Here is a 16,936-nt window from a genome sequence, read left to right as displayed (position 1 = left end):
ATGGAAATAGGGAGCTGGCACCATAAAGCTGTCATCTGACTTCCACACGAATACCAACACACACACACACACACACACACACACACACACACACACACACACACACACTACCTTTTAAAAGAAAACTTGTAAAATAGGTACGGTTATGCAACTTGAATCATATACAGCCATTTAGAGGTGAAGTGTGTTACTGGTTAACTCTAAGTCATCAATAATACACTTGTGTCACATAAGGAAAGGAATGAAAGTACTTCCTCTAGGAGTCATTTAAACAAGACCAAGTCCAAATTTAAATTCTTTACTTCCTCCTCCCTTTGTCTTCCATGTTTTATCCGTTGTATGTGTGTGAGTCTGTGTCTACCTAAAGGACATCTTGTGAATTTGTCACTGTGTCTGACCCTGTATGTCTCTGTGTGGCTATGTGGCCGGTTGGCTGGGTGTGGTCTGTATCTAACAAAGGGATTTGCTCTGTATTTATTGAACAGAACAGAGAGCATCACATGGGTAAGGAATGAGATACTTTACAGAACTCTTCAACTTTATGAGGGATTAAGTCACTGACTCAAATAGCAAACAGCATCATAAACATCATAGTTGGGACAGAGCATACCCAAGATACCCCTGCCCAGTACCCCAGGTGCCACTTAGATGACCAAGTAAGTAGTGGACAGATGGAAGAGAAAGAGAAGCAAGGCAGTGTGAGAACAATGAAGAGAGGCAGAACTGGAGACTACAAGGTAGTGAGGAACAGCCTGATGTGAGTAGCCTGGGATGTCATCTGAGGTCCTGCCAGTCTAGGTACATGACCCTGCACCACCAGAGGTCTGTCTCAATGTCCATAGCCCATGTTATCACCAAAGGCTTTATGGATGTCACTGGTCTTGGCTGCTGCCTGGAGCCATGTTGATGTCTAAGGGCTGAGCGGAGCTGTTCCCACTCCTCACCCTCTGTGGCACTTGGAAGGACTGGCCCTACTCCTTGCCTGGGCAGTGTGAGAGAGCTGGCCCTGACCCTCGATAGCTACAGTACTTGAGAGAGGGCCCTGAACCTCACCTGAACAGCACGGTAGTGCTGGCCCTGGTGGCATGGGTGTGGGAATGCCAGCCCTAGGGTGTGAGAGGGAGAGAGGTGGCTCCATCTCTCAACTGGGCGGTGCTGGAGAGCTGGCCCAAGTGGTGCGAGTGTGCGAGAACTGTCAGGCTGACCAACTCAGCTGCTACCTAGGCCCAGATCCAGAGCTTTGACTTGGCCCACCCCAGTATCTACCCCATCTAGGAACTGCTGGAGCATACAAGAAAGGGGCAGTTCTACAGATCCAGATACAAAGTTGCAAGGTCTCCTTGACAACAACAGGATAGCTAAGAGGAGTCCCTGTGAGAATCCAGTATTGAGAGTGTAACAGAATCCAGAGGTCTGGAACCAGAGCCATGACTCATTGAAGTGAACATTTGCAAGGAAAGCTGTCTGGCAAAAGGGAACACCATGGGTCACACCGTGACACACTGCAGCTTCCACTGCAAGATGGTTTTTACTTATTTTTCTTTTTTAATTTTTAATTTTTGTTTTCTTTTGCAGGGGAGGTCCTAAGAGCAGAGGTCAGATACGAAGGGACAGGGAGATGAGTGGGATTAGGGTGCATGACATGAACATCAAAGGACCAATAATATGTTAAAAAAATCGTTTATCAATCAATATCTAAGTGATGTTTCTGACAATTATGGGAGGTTCATTTAATAAGATTGCTTCCAACCTCTATTCTGCTGCATTCAGCAGATGATTATCAGAGCATGCATGTATTATTCTGGTCAGGGAAAAGGGAGAGCACTAATTAAAGGTGACAGCTGTCCGTCAGCTTAGGTTGTAAAACCTGATTACACGCGAAAGCCAAGGCGAGTGATGTTAGCTGTTACGTTGTTCCCTTAAACACAGGCTAAACAAAGAGGCTGAGGAGGAGAGCCGGCTTGAGTCTTAAGGGACCTCAAGGTGTGTTATTAACTCTGTCTGTAAGGTCCAGCAAGAGTTCCATCTCTTAGAATGTGAGGGATACGTTTACAAATTAAAAACATTACGTAGAGCCTACAAATTCGCTGATGAGTCAGAACAAGAATGAAAATTAATATTCCCGTCCCTGAATAGTTGCAGCTTGAAAGGAGTCATGACACAGAGGAGCAGAGCAGAGGGTGTGGTCAAGAACACGTATGTAAAACTTGTATGAACTCTGTATGTCCAACTTCAGTATTCCTCACAATTCTCAGCTGGATCCCAACCCTAGGCCAAGCTCAAAATCAACCTTTTCTATCAAGCTATGCTCCACTTCTGTGCCACAGTAACCTGACTACAGCGCAAACAATCTCTCCCTTACGTAGATGCACATAGCGTTAAGGTGGTGGTTATCTTCAGCCATCCACTAGTATTCATCTTTAACATGTGGCATTGTGCTGCTCAGCATGGTATAGCTCTCATAGGACTCAGAATGGGGCCTCTATGACTTGTGCAGTCAGGGTTTAGTACAGTGCCTGCTCCCTAACGTGCTTGTTTGAGAACAGACGGGGCAAGTGCCTGTCTCTGGGAAGCTTCAGGAGCAGCCGGCATCAGAGGCACATATAAAACATCTCCTCTGAGGCAAAGTTTAGAGCAGAGACTAAAGGAACAGCCATTCAGAGCCTGCCCCACCTGGTGGGGTGATATATATATATATATATATATCACCACCAAAACTAGGTAAGATTGATGAAGCTAAAAAGTTCATGCTGAAAGGGACTGGATATAGAGACACAACCAGAGCATATCAAATACAGAGGCGAATGCCAGCAGCAAACCACTGAACTGAGAATGGAACCCCATTAAAGGAATCTTAGAAAGGACTGGAAGAGCTTGAAGGGGCTCGAGACCCCATATGAACAACAATGCCAAGGAACCAGAGCTTCCAGGGACTAAGCCACTACCCAAAGACTGTACATGGACTGACCCTGGCCTCCAACTGCATATGTATGCAGAGAATAGCCTAGTAAGAGCACCAGTGGAAGGGGAAGCCCTTGGTCCTGCCAAGGTTGGACCCCCAGTGCAGGGGAATATGGGGGGGCAGTAAGGGGATGGATGGAGGAATACCGGTATGGGGGAGGGGGACGGGATAGGGAGCTTCTGGACAGGAAACCAGGAGAGGGAATACCATTTGAAATGTAAATAAAGAAATATATCCAATTGAAAGAAAAGTCTCCTCTGTTGATCTGACAGCAACTAACAGGTCTCCGAAGTGGGGCTGTTTACATTCTACTCCGTGCCTGCTACACGTTCACAAATCAAGATTTCCAAGATGGCGTTTCTGCTACAGCCAAAAGGAGCAAGGAGCCCTGGCAGCCATCATTCCTCACTTGGAAAGAATCGTGGAAGAGACGGGGTGGGAACGGGAGAGACTCCATGCAAGTTATCTCTCCTCCAATTCGGGCTTTGTGCTGATTCACTTCTTCCCGCGGTCTCCTCAACATTCCAATTCACTGTTGATTCCAATAGTAGTTCATCAATGTGATTTCTGTATTGAACACAGGACTCAGAAAAAAAATTTAACTTCTTGTTAATCTGCTCAGTGATGACTGTGCCCTGCTGAAGCATGTCTGTGGCCCTGAAATGAGTGAATCGGGCTGATAGGAGGCCACAAAGTCACTCTCAGCACTGTGCTGGCCATTTTCTCTCTTTTCTTGGTTCAAATAACTAGTGTCTAAGGAGTCACGTTTTTGTCCAAAAATTAAAAGTAATGAAGAGATGAATTAATTTACCTCTTAATGACAATGCCCACACACACCCACACATATGTACACAAATGTGCACCAGCTCTACTCTTGAAGGAGAAAAAAAATCATTTAGGGAGATATGCCATTTTGCAAAATTGCTGGGAAGTAGTTAATTGCTCCTTTCAGAGCAATGGCTGTTGTAAAATGTTATGCTAAGCAGATTGTACCGGGAGGTTCTTGCATTTCTGAGTTGTTATTCTCTGTCAGCCAGCAAGGATGCCAGGGCTCAGAGAGAAGGGAGTTTACTCAGGGTCATGAATTCAGTCTGATGACTAGGGTTCCAACGTGGCTCTGTGTGTGTGCAAGGCCAAATTTTTAAGTTACATTGTATCTATGCAACACCATGTAAACAGCCCGTGAGACAGGTTTGTCAAACATTGTAGCAGTCGTTCTGCTGGCTTTGGAGAGTAGTTGTGAGTAACACAAATATTTGCCCTTTAACATTCTGTGGGTGGCCAGTCACGTGAATGCAAAGCAGAAGGAAGGAGGGTAGAAGAAAATGGGACAGAGAAAACAAGCGGACATACAGGCAGATAAATGGATCAACAGACACACACTGGCAGATCTTGTAAAAGACTCAGTTTCAAGTCCTCCCCATCCTCCCTCGTGTACATCCGTTCCATGGCAAACAAATGAAAGCCACTATTTTACCTGTAAAAATGATGTGGCTAATAATAATAGCTACTTCAAGGGACAATGGCATGCTCATTATCTTGATTGTAGAAATATTCCACAAGTGTATACACATGTCAAAATTTACAAATGCGCTCTTCGTGGGTGCAGTTTGTTGTGTGTTAATTATACTTCAATAAAGCGATCAAAACAGTAAGAAGTGCAGCAGCCCAGCCATCATTAAGAAACAAGCAGGATAGGATGAATAAACACCTAGATGCCCACACGAAGGAAGCTGTCAGTAAGTACCCTTGCTGTTTTCAGGAGATTTCTTCAATGTTTACCTCCATCCACCCTCTCCCCTCCTTCTCTCTCCCTTTCCTTCCTTCTGCCTCCCTCCTTCCCTCCTTCTTGCTCCCTTCTCTATCTTCCTTGTGTCCTAGCTTTTCTTTCTTATTCTAATCAAAAAATATTGTAACTATAAAAATTCTATTTTCTTTCAGGACTCTTCAGGTTTGCTGAAGGGTAATTGACAAATGAAACTTGCTATCCTTCAGACGCATGAACTGATGTTCTGGTGCACATATACAAAGTAAAGTGCTAGGGAAGCCCTTGGTCCTGCCAAGACTGAACCCCCAGTGAACATGACTGTTGTGGGGAGGGCGGCAATGGGGGAGGATGGGGAGGGGAGGCCAATAGAGAAGGGGAGGGGGAGGGGGGAGGGGATGTTGGCTCGGAAACTGAGAAGGGAAATAACAATCGAAATGTAAATAAGAAATACTCAAGTTAATAAAGATGGGGGAAAAAAAAGTAAAGTGCTGGGCACCATGATGTGGACTAATGCATCTATCCCTTCCGATAGTCTCCTCTGTGGGTATGTGTGCACAGTCTGGCCTCTTAGTGACTTGCAAACACAATTCAGTAAATTACTTATAATCACAGTGCTGGACATTGGGTATTAATATTGAATAGTAAATGTCATACTCCTTGTGTGACATGTTCCCACTACCCAGCACGGACCATGCCAAGCACATGGCAAACACCCTACTCTCACATTCTAAGGCATGCAGTTCTTTTAGCTTCCCTATATGGGTAAAGAAGATTGCATAGTGTTTGTCTTTGGGTACCTGCCTTATTTCACTTAACAAACATTTCTGGAAGTTCATCTATGTTATTAAACGAACATTAATTAGAGGTTAGAGAGACAGCTCAGCAGTTAAAAGCACATACTGTTCTTGTTCAATCCTTAGCACCTACACTGAGTGACTTACAACCATATATAACTCTGCTTCAGAAGGAGCAACTCTTAAGGCCTCCAAAGTCACCCACACTCACATACAGATACCCCTACCCCACACACACACTCACACACATCACATAATATCATATCACATCATGCACACACACATGCATACTTTTAAATGATTAAAAATAAATATATTTTAAAATTAGAAAAAAATTAAAATTTATAAATAGAAAATGGCAGGATTTTCTTCTTTTAGGGCAGAGTAATAGGGTCCCATTTTGTAATACTGCTCGTCCTGATTAACTTCTTGATGGATTCTAAGGTTGATTCCACACCTTGTAAATAATGCTACAAAGACCATACCCAAATAGGTATGTGTTTGAGACACTGACGTCATAGTCTCTGCCATGGCTTGATTGTGCAGTAGTTCCATTTCTAAGACTTTGAGGAGCCTGTCGATTGTTTTCCAACAATACACGGGGCTCCCTCTCCACAGCCTCATCTGGACTTTTGGGTTGGATGGCAGTCACCTAAATATGTGGTGTCTCTTTGTGTATCACTCCCTGATGGCAATACTGAATACCACTGGCAGTGTTTCTGCAATATCCCTTGAGAGGACTGTCTACTGAGGTCCCTTTGAGTGGTTTTAATCAGGCAAACTTTTCCTTACTCTTGAATTGAGTTATTCATACATTTTTCAACAACCCACTCTCAGATGTTTGACTTACAAGAATACATACACACACACACACAGAGAGAGAGAGAGAGAGAGAGAGAGAGAGAGAGAGAGAGAGATGTCTCTTTACTCAGTATAGTGTATCCTTTGCTATATATACATAAACATTTCAGCCTGAAACTCTCTCGTTTCTTAACCTGGCTGGTGGGGGCAGGGAGGGCTTCTCAGCCAAGACACTGCTCACAGTAATATCAAGAAGTTTCCCTACAGTTTCTTCTGAGCTCTTTTCAATGTCTGGTCTTGATTTAACTCCTCCACCCTCCAGAGGTGGTGTGGGTGTAAGACATGGTTCCACTTCATTCTTCCTCCCAGGGATTCCTTCTTCCAGCCACTGCTGACTTTTCAGCCTTCCCTTCTCCATGTCCCAATGTGTACACTGTGCACCGTGGCTGGCAACATGTCTGTTTAATTCTATACTCTGTACTTTGTTCTAATAATCTACACGTCTGCTTTTATCTGGTGCCATACTGTTTGAATTATTATAGCTTCATGATGTACCCTGAAACCAGATACCCAGATGTCTCCAGGTTTTATGCTGTTGTTTGGGTTATTTTGTTTCATATTTTGAGTTGGAAATTCTGGGTCTTTTGTCATTCCATATGAAAGTTTGGTATTTTTATTTTTGTGTCTGTAAAACACCATGGGTGTTTTGACAGAAGTTGCCAATTTGGCTACTATGGACGTTTTACCATACTTTATGTCCTAGTCAAATGTCCACTAAAAGGACATTTATTTCTGTCTCTTATATCTGGTTTCTAATTCATCTGAGGGGAAAAGAAGGTAATGGGGGAGCAGGAGATGAACAGAAGCACAGTCCTCAGGAAAGTTAACGGTGGTATTCAGAGACCCTGAGAGTAGAAACACAAGCCTTCTTCCCTCCCCCATATTGCTGATGCTCCTGGGACCTGATCTGCAAAGCTCTCCTACACTGTTCTTCTTGGGAGGCAGCCAGGAGGGTCCTATTAGAACTATTTTCATTTAGGAATGCTGTTTATTTTATTTGTTGACTAAATGTAGGTTCTTTTCATGGGAAGGAATCATAATGACAAAAAAAAGCTAAAAAAGGAAGCATCTCTCACAAGCTGTCATCTGTCAGTCTGACGGCTAATGCTATCGATGCTGACTGTGAAGATGCTGCCGTAGATACCTCTCATCAGCAGACAAGGGAGGGTTAAAAATCCAGCTCAATCTGAGAAATCATCTCCAGACTCAGCTCAGTACACCCTCTGCACTTTCTGTCAAGATGTCCGGACTAGAAAGAAAAGAAGAGTGCCTACCCTTCCCAACTCATGCATCAAAAGTTCATCCGAGGGACTGGAGAGGTGGCTCAGTGGTTAAGACCAGGGGATGCTCTTCCAGAGGTCCTGAGTTCAATTCCCAACAACCACACGGTGGCTCATAACCATCTATAATGGGATCTTCTCGTGAGAGTGCTCACATACACAAAATAAAACCTAAAACCTGAAGAAGAAAAAAAAGCAAGCCCAGCCATCTTCACAAGTTCTGTGGGCAGGCACAAGGAAGCAAGGGGCTCCCTGATAACCTTGCACTTCTGCTCTGAGGACGAGAGTCTTGTATGTCCTCATTCTTGTGTCCTCTGGGTTTTGCTGTGGACACAGTTCACTTTCTGTGGGGCATAGACAAAGCCCCAGAGGTATGTCACACCAGTCACTGTCCCTCCTCCAGGCAATGAATCAAAAGCATGGAGGCCTGATTTTTCTCTAATTGATTTAGGCCTGGGCCTGGACTGCCACCATTTCATATTCTCAGCCAGCTATTTCCTTCATGACAAATGATTGCGGTGCCTGGTCAGGAAGAGGCCTGGTGGGAAGGACTAGATCGTTCTGGAGGCTGGGGAAATAAAAGTCCTTTTCTCTGGTTCAAATGCAATTTGGGTAATGGAGACAGCAAGCCATTGTCCACATCGTTCACCAGAGAAGAGTCACTCTCCCCCACACCCAGCCATCCTCTCAGCAGCTTCTGTCTAGCGGGATTCATTTCGACCTTGTCTCCCAGCAATATCTCCCTTGTGGTTTCGTTGTAGCTTGAAATTAAGCATACTGGCCCCAGAACTAACTTACCAAGACTTGGGGGAGGGGTAAGGTAGGTTAAGGGACACAAAGACCCTTCCAGAGCATCCTTTCTCCTAGGTAACCATTCATTTGTAAGCATGGCCTAGAAACACAGAGCAATGGTTTCTATATCAGTGCATCATGGCTGCCCAGTATGTAACTCTGTCTTTGGTATCCTCAGCATTTGATAGGGTTTCAGTGTGAGTTTGAAACCAGAATTCTGTCCATGCAACCTGTCCCAGGAGCCAGTGAGTGGTGAGAGCCATTGAATGCTAACAGTATCCTTTATTCAGAGAGCTGGCAGTCTGAGAAGACGACGGGTGGATATCCTTAAACTGTCTCACCAGTGTGAACTGAAGTTTCCAAGAAAAATACTTCTAATAATGCCGATTGGACATAGAGGGTGTGGAGGCTACAAATTGGAAGGCAAAGTTATCATGGCTATGTTTAGCCCCCTTGGTGGCCATGTTTGCTCACCTTCTTGTGTGAACATCCTTGTTCCTGTTAGTCAGAATGTACAAACCAACCCCAAGTTTTGACCAACTCAAATGCTAAGAACATCATCGGATAGTATCAAAAGCTTTTAGCAGAGGTTTCCCAGTTCCATTGTAATTCACTTACCTGATTGTTCCACTCCTGTGTTTGGGGAAAAAAAAAAACAGCCTGGATTTACAGTTTTCTCTCCGTCCTGTTACTATGAAAACAGTATCGTGAGACTATCACCATTCAAAACATAGAACTGTGTTCCCAGGCCGTGATCACTCCCATTGGCTCTAGAATAAATTCCATTCTTTTGAGGGCAGACCCTGTGTCAAACCCTGTCAACTTTAGTCAGCTGATGACACAGGAAGACAGAGCAAAGGAAATCAGTGATGATAGACTTTAGTTTTTCAGTCAGATTTATGGCATTTGTCCTTTTCCTGTCAGCCTCTCTCCTCTCTATATAGAACAGCTTCCCATACACCTCAGCAGCTGAGGAGATGGCCCTGTGGGTAAAGCGCTTGCTGTATATGAATGAGAGCCTGAGGTCAACCCCTGAAATCCATGTAAAAAAGGCTAAGTGTGGCAGTGTGAGCCTACCGGTCCAGTGCTGGGAAGCAGACGGGGATATCCCAGCGGCTTACTGACCAGCTAGTCTAGTAGTGGCGGCTTGAATACGCTCGTCCCATGGGAAGTGTGTCACTGTGTAGACAGGCTTTGAGGGGCTCCTAGTGTTCAAGCTCCACGCTGTACAGAAGAGAGCCTCCTAACCGCCTGTGGAAATCAGTCTTCTCCTGGCTGCCTTCAGATCAAAATGTAGAACTCTCAACTCCTCTACACCATGTCTGATGCCATGAGTCTCGCCATGATGATAATGGACTGAACCTCTGAAATGATAAATGTTTGCCCCAACTAAATGTTCGCCTTTATGAGTTGCCTTGGTCATGGTGTCTCTTCACAGCAATGGAAACTAAGATTCTAGTCAATTGGTGGGTTCTGGGTCACTGAGACACTCTATGTCAAAACTAAAACTGAGGTACAGCTCCACCCATATGAAGCTCTGGCCTCTACATGTGCGTGCACAGGCACACATACCCACATACAATGTGTACCACAACCCACACAAGTCCCACACAAAGGTTAACTCTTAACAAACAAACCTTTAACAGTATGCACGCCCAGGGATATCGACGTTACTACATGAAGCATAACCGTGCCCCTACGATGTGGAAGACAAGGTATACTTATCTGTCCAATATAGTGGCTTATCCTGTCAAAGGTCCCATGTGTTGGAAGCTTGGTCCTCAGTGTAGCAGTGTTAACTTGGTGAAACCTTTAAAAGTGGAGTAAGGTCCAGTAGAAGTTTAAGGCCACAGGGGCCCCTCCTTTGTGAAAGGACCAATGTAGCTATTCCATGAATCGGTTATTCCCATGAGAGGAGATTCTCTAAGTTAAGGCTGCCCTACGCTGTGTCTGCTTCCGCTTTCCCTTGGCTCTTCTGCCCCTTCCCTGATGTAGTGTAAGGTATCTAGAGGGTACCGAGGAGCCAGAAGACCGGGGTTTGCTACTTAGTACTAGAATCGTAAGTCACGCAAACCTTCTATAAGTCACACACCCTCAAATACTTTATTATAGCAACATGAAACAGACCCAGACAGCATCATTGGTCATTAAATCTGTTTTGGATGGCCATCTTATATTTTTCTTTATCACCAACAGACTCCTTGACACTGCCTGTAGCAAGGCCATCTGTCTTTATTCCTTCAGTAGGCATAACCTTGTGCAGAAGCACCACAAACACACTAGGTTACTATCAGTGACCCTTCGGCAGCCTTCTGCCATTGCTCTTCATAGCCTTTTTACTCAGGCTGAATTACTCACAGTAGTAGGCCTCTCTCTCTCTCTCTCTCTCTCTCTCTCTCTCTCTCTCTCTCTCTCTCCTGGTTATTTTATTTATTTTCATTTCAAATGTTGTTCCCCTTTCCGGTTTCGTCTACACAATTCCCCATCCCATCGACCTTCCTCCTTGCTTCTATGAGGATGCTCCCCTACCCACCTACCCACTCCCACTTCACTGCCCTGACATTCCCCTACCCTGGGGGATCAACCCCCCACAGGACCAAGGGCCTCCCCTCCTTTTGATGTCAGACAATGCCATCCTCTGCTACATATGCAGCTGGAACCATAGGTTCCCTCCATGTCTTTGGTTGGCCGTTTAGTCCCTGGGAGCTCTATGGAGTCTGGTTGGTTGATATTGTTGTTCTTCCTATGGAGTTGCAAACCCCTTCAGCTCCTTCAGTCCTTCCCCTAACTCCTCCATTAGGGACCCAGTACTCAGTCTGATGGTTGACTGAGAACATCCACATCTGTATTGGTTAGGATCTGGCAAAGCCTCTCAGGGGTCAGCCATACCAGGCTCCTGTCAGCAAGCGCTTCTTGGCATCAGCAATAGTGCCTGGGCTCATATCGTAAGTCTCGTGGGTCTTAATATGAAAGAAACCCACATTTCAGTTGCCCTGGAGTCTGTGTCCCTTCCATCCTCCAGACCCCTCCTCCGACCTGATTTTCATCACGGAAGCCGTCTGGCCTCATGTAGAATTTTACCTAAGCAGAATTAACAGTATAAAGAAGAACGAGAAATTTAGTGTTTCACTTGACAAAGTTTTTGTTTACGCCTTTCGTTTGGTTGGTTTTGTTGTGGTCTTTTGTTGGTTGATCTGCTGGCTATACTGAGGGCTCAGAGTTGCCGCATTCTACAGAAGCGTCCTAGCCACGACCCACATCCTCATCTCTCTTTACTTTGTATTTTGAGACTATAGATCCTTAAGTAACCCAGGCTGACCTTGAACTTATGATCCTCCGGTTTCAGCTTCCAAAGTATCAAATTACAAACCAGGGCCACCAGATCATCTTCAGAAGCTTTTAGGAAAAATAGCGTGCTTTCCATTTTCATTGGCAGGTAGCATTTCCTTCTATAGAGTTCTTTACTTATTCCATTGATGGGCACCCAAATCGTTTTAGGTTGGGGGAAACTGTATAAAGCTGCTATAAATACTTTATTTCCTTTCCTTTCAGATAAATACTTAGATCATATTGGTTAGGCATATGTTAAACTTTTAGCAATATGCTAAACATTCCAGGTGTGTTGGTTCATCCTAGTAATCCTAGCATTCAGAAGGAGAGTGGTTTTGTGAGCTTGAGGCTAGCCCTATGTCATAAGAGGGTCCCTATGTCATAAGAGGGTCCCTATGTCATAAAAGGGGCCCTATGTCATAAAAGGGGCCCTATGTCATAAAAGCTCACAAACCAGGAAATAAGAAGTGGAGGAGAAAGAGGAAAAAGGCAGGAGGGGAGAAAAACAAAGGGAGGAGGATGAACAGGGGATGGAAAAGCAAGTGCTAAGCGAGGTGTACAGCCGCTGTCCCTATAGCAAGAATGCCCAGGCCCAGGTCTCTCACGCAGCCTCCTAGAGCTAGAGTGTGTGTGCGGTTGTCTCTGTGTCACTCCTTCGCCTTCCCTGAAGGACACTGTGTACTTGCCAGGTGACGCTGCTTGCACACTCCTTCCAGAAGCCTTCGAGTCATTCGCCCTTTTATTCATGGTTTTTTATTTTTTATTTTTTTTTTTGGTCCTGGTTTATTGTTACACCGCAATTCTTTATGCACCAAGTACCAAAACATTTGTCACTCTGTGAGTTGTGGGTTATTTTTCAAATCTCTGCATTTCCTATATTAATTTTATACTGGTTTTTTTGATTCACTTTTTTATTTTGACAGCTTAGTTTATCCATGCATGTTCTCTAGCAATCTGTGGCTCCTGTGGTCCTAAACAGGAAATGAGTGCCTTATAATGAAGATGCCGCTCTGTTGAGACCAGAGGCTTTATCGTCTTAGTTTTTTTAATATGGGTCCGTGATCTGCCTTCAGTCGATCTTTGTAGATGATGTGAGATAGTTGGTTTCTTTATTCTTTGTATGCCCGCTGCACTACATCAACCAGGCTATTGGGTTTTTCAATCAGATCATTTTGGCAATATAATACTTCTTTCTATTCAAGGTGCCGGGATCACAGTCAGTCTTCAGTCCTCCTCCCACTCTCAGCTCCTGTGTGTTCATAACTACAGCAGCCCAGGCTTGTCTGAAAGGCACCTCCTGCACTCCTCACCATCTCTGGGCTCCTGCAGCCTCAGAGAGAACGGCATGGATGTCCAGTTTGGAACCAAGCATTCAGCAGTCACTTATTCTTGACACTTGGCCATTTCTGGGTCTCTGTTTTGCCATCACTCACTACCGCAAGAGGATTTCTGACCAAGACTGAGACCTATACTTACTTCGTGTGTGTAAATATAAATATTTAGAAGGCAGTTTAATAAATTCCTGTTTGGCAGAAGTAGGGTTCTCTATAGGGCCTGTGATCTCCTTAGCTGTAGGCTTTTGGGGATTTGGTTTGTTTGTTTGTTTTTTTTTAAGCCAGTTAAACATCATCATTTAATTTAAGTTTTTTGTTTTATTAATAATTGTAAATATGTTCATATTGATGTACGTGGATCATGCATCATGCACATCTGTGGTCTTTCTTATACAGGTGTAGCTTTCTCCTTCCATCATGGGTTCCAGGAATGGAACTCAGGACATCAGGCCTACGTAACTAGTGCCTTTGCCCACCGAGCCATCTTACCTGCCCGACATGAGATTTCAACCGATCTGTGGTATCGGGTGTGTATTCTCTCCCATGGAGCTGGCTTCAAATTCAATCAAGAAAGTTGTTGGTTGTCCCTTCTGACATCCATGCCACTAGTGCACTCGGTTTTGAGGCAGGAAGGATCTACGGCCGGGGCTGACTGTTAATAACTGGCTCTTCTCCAACAGCCTGCACAGCACCTCAGGGTACTAGGTAGCCAATAGAAAGCGAGCTTCCAACTCAGTTCCAACTCAGTTCTTTTCTGTGTCCAGCAAGTATGATTGCTAGGGCGCTGCTTTTAGCAGTCCCTGGAGTGCATGTTGCCTGTGGAGTTAGCATTCCTTCCCATTGTTTTACAGGGGAAAAATACCCACTTTCACAAGGGTGGTTCATCAAGTGGAGGTGTGAGGGGAGTGAAGGCAGAGGACTGTGCCCAGTCCACTATAAGCTGACATAAGCTGGGGTCTCAGTTACCAAAGGAAGAAGCCAGCAGCCAGCAGCCAGAAGTGCACTTCAGGAAAGTGGTGGTAGAAAGAAGACTTTAACCAGCTGATGCCCGATTTCCACAGTTGCCAAGGTCTCCGGTGAGAGCAATTAAGCCAGCAGTTTACCACATTTGCACTGTAGGTTCACCCAGGTCACTGTCTTCTTCCCCTCGTCAAAGAAGAGCTCTGAAGCACCGGCCCTTCTGATCGGAAACATAGGGCTGTTGACTCTTATCTAGGGAATTGCTCCAAACCTCATCACTACCGCCCTGAATCTGAAATAAGAAGGAAGTAGCAGGGCTGGAGAGAAAGACTAGTGGATAAACTAACACACAACTAGTTCCCAGTACCCACATTGGGTAGCTCACTACAGCTCCAGAGTAACAACTGCCCCCTTCTGGCCGCTGAGAGTACTGCATGCATACCTGCACCGCCCACACAAATGCACACAGAATTTTCTTTTAATTTTAAAAAAATAAATAGCCTCACTTTTGCTCTATTTCCCCTTCGTAAATTCCGAAGTGACTTCTCATCACAAGTAAACTGATATGTTAACATCTTTAAGAACCTCTTCAATCTATGGCAAATACATCTTTCTGGTGTTTTGTTTTGTTTTTGGAAGTAATGTTAATTGCCAAAGTCATAGTGAATAGACTTCATAAAAGCATGTTAAATGTTTAGTAATGGAAGAAATCGCTCTCCAAGCCAAAACAATACAGAACATGTCTCCTCTTTACATTCTGTTGTACAACCCAGTAGGAGGAAAGGGTCCCCAATAGCCAACAATAGAGTCAGAGACAACCTCTGCTCTCGCTGTCAGGAGTCCTTCGTGAAGACCAAACTGCATCGCTGTAATACACATGCAGAGGGCCTAAGTCAGTCCCGTGCAGGCTCCCTGGTCGTCCATTCAGTCTCCGAGATCCCCTATGAGCCCAAGTTAGTTGATTCTGTGGGTTTTCTTGTGCTGTCCTTGATGCCTCTGGTGCCCCGCTTTCACAGAATTCCCTGAGGTCCTCCTGTCCGGCTGCTGTCACAGTTCTTAAAGAGAAACAACCTTGCTTCTCACAGGCATCCAGAGAGGAGGATCTGGGAGGAAAGTGAAGGACAGCAACTGAATCTCTAGAGTATCCTGTGACTGATTGCGATCTCCCACAAAGGACCGTCAGGCTTGCGGTTTGCTGGGATCCTGCAGTCTAGGCTCCAGAGCAAATTCTGGGCCATGACTACATTTTCTCTACTTTGCATTCAGTTCAAACCACGAGTTAAGCAGAGAGGAGCCTTCTTCTCTTCAGGCCCCTCCCACCACCACCCCCACCGCCCCTCTCAAAAGTGATCGAGCATCTTCCAAAGCCACAGCAAGCTACAAGTTTTCAGACGGGAATAACGCAGTGGTCATTTGTGGTCTTTGAATCGGAATGTTTTCGGTTTTGTTTTGTTTTGGTTTGGTTTGGTTTGGTTTGGTTTGGTTTGGTTTGGTTTGGTTTGGTTTAACATGTTACCTCCACTGATTTTGATTTTGTGTTGAAGGGTACCACTTCAATTTTACCTTTAAGTAGAGCGGACAAAAATAAAATTCGGGATGTCAGAGGGAAGGCTAATTCCTTTGGGAAACAAAACCATAGCAAAGCAAAGATCACCTTGGTCTCGTGTTAGTATGGTCTGCAACACAGACGACCAAGGGGAAGAAAACCCCAACTTCAGGAAGGACAGTAAACACAAGCAAAGCTGCGACCCTGTGCTCCTGGCTTCCCTTTGCCTTTTTGGCTTTCTTCTCTTTGTAGGGAAGAAGAAAGTCACGTTTGATTTATAGATTTGTCTTTTGGCTCCCAGAATATTACTCTTTAAAGAAAAACAGAAAACAGACTTCAGACGCGCCTAGAAAGATCTAGCTCTGTCACTTCCTGTGCCCTCCCTTCTCATGGTGAAGTTCTGCAGGACCAGCCTCGGGACAGCCAAGTGGCTTGAATGTGCCCCTCCTCCCAGTATCCTTGAGAGTAACCTGAATCACAAGACAAAGTCTGAACCCACCGAATTACAGGGACAGATGGATGATGAATGCGGTAGGCAGCTCTCAGTTTCCAGGCAACCCCAGGCTCCTTCCAAAGCCCCGAGGCCACAGGGCACCTTCACTAAAGCTGACTGGGAGCCCTGAGCACCTGCGGCATCTTGGCCCAGTCTCCCAGCTTCTCCGCTGTGGTGCAACCTGGCTTGCCTGTATGCGTCTTCTTCCCCGTTAAGTACAAGTTTTATTTTCCATCTACCTTGCCAGCTGCCCAAACCAAACCAAACAGCACTCCTGATTTTCTTCACACCTTCGGACCCTGGAGAAATGCCTCGCACACAGCCGACATCTGGGAAAGCCATTTCTTTCATCTGGCTTTGTAAACAATGTCAGAAAGCCTCTGGAGGCAGCCATTTGGACACAGCGCTGTGACTGCTGTTCTGCGGACACTGAAATTTCACATTTTAAGTGTGGCTCCTTGATTTGGGATCAGAAATTCACACGTGAGCATTCAAACTGGCAATTCTAAATTGCAAATCTGTCCCTTTCAGGGGCTTACCAGGGAGTTCGGCTATGAATTTGTTACTGCAGGTTTTGAGCTATGTTTACACCACGCAGCGTGCCGCATCTTGGCTGGTTAATCTTGATGCACTGTTTTCAGTTACCTGCGGAAACTAACTCCATCCCTCTAACGTTAGTAAGAGAAGAGCTGCCTCAGTATGACTGTGCGTGAAGGTGAGGCCTTTGTGGGATGCTGCAGACCTTCTGTGCCTCAAATTTCCCTTTGGAACTTAATCCCAAGGCAACAGGACTAGGGTCAGGAGTCTTTGGGGAGC

At 45.1% G+C, this 16,936-nt stretch overlaps 1 long non-coding RNA gene across 1 annotated transcript in view; it reads right to left on the bottom strand.

The window, feature by feature from the left end:
• Positions 1 to 14,762: 14,762 nt before the first annotated feature.
• The window catches only part of LOC134486919 (uncharacterized), a 6,328-nt gene continuing 4,154 nt past the window's right edge, over positions 14,763 to 16,936 (bottom strand). Inside the window, exon 2 of the long non-coding RNA XR_015620696.1 lies at positions 14,763 to 15,184. This is a non-coding gene — a long non-coding RNA (uncharacterized LOC134486919). The remainder of the gene's footprint in view (positions 15,185 to 16,936) is intronic.

Source organism: Rattus norvegicus, chromosome 5, assembly GCF_021556685.1.
Source record: "Rattus norvegicus strain SHRSP/BbbUtx chromosome 5, alternate assembly SHRSP_T2T, whole genome shotgun sequence".
Taxonomy (NCBI): domain Eukaryota; kingdom Metazoa; phylum Chordata; class Mammalia; order Rodentia; family Muridae; genus Rattus; species Rattus norvegicus.
This window is presented reverse-complemented; position numbering and strand designations above follow the sequence as displayed.